The 277-nt window shown below is 83.4% G+C and overlaps 1 protein-coding gene across 1 annotated transcript in view; it reads left to right on the top strand.

Annotated features, from left to right (window-relative positions):
• Positions 1 to 277, top strand: part of ZFAND3 (zinc finger, AN1-type domain 3) — a 144,866-nt gene that overhangs the window by 507 nt on the left and 144,082 nt on the right. The gene's annotated exons all lie outside the window — the stretch shown is intronic.

Raw genomic sequence — 277 nt, 5'->3', positions numbered from 1 at the left:
GGCCTGGCCTGGCCTGGCCTGGCGGGCAGGCCGGCCGGCCGGGGGGCCGGGCCCGGTCGGAGCCCTGGGCTCAGGCCTGTCACGGGAGCCGAGCCCGCAGCTCGCCCCGGGGTGGGGACGGCTGCTGGCCCCTGCCAGGCGGGCCGCAGGGGGTGCCCGCTGGGGGAGAGGGGTGTCCCCCTGCCTCCCGGCGTGTGGCGGAGTGTGCCGCGTCCCGGGGGGCTCGGGCGGGGGTGGCGGCGGCTCCTGGGGTGCAAGCAGCGGGGGGGCCCGGGGG

The sequence above is a fragment of the Haliaeetus leucocephalus genome, unplaced genomic scaffold (genome assembly GCF_000737465.1).
Source record: "Haliaeetus leucocephalus isolate CR32 unplaced genomic scaffold, Haliaeetus_leucocephalus-4.0 Scaffold752, whole genome shotgun sequence".
Lineage (NCBI taxonomy): Eukaryota > Metazoa > Chordata > Aves > Accipitriformes > Accipitridae > Haliaeetus > Haliaeetus leucocephalus.
This window is presented reverse-complemented; position numbering and strand designations above follow the sequence as displayed.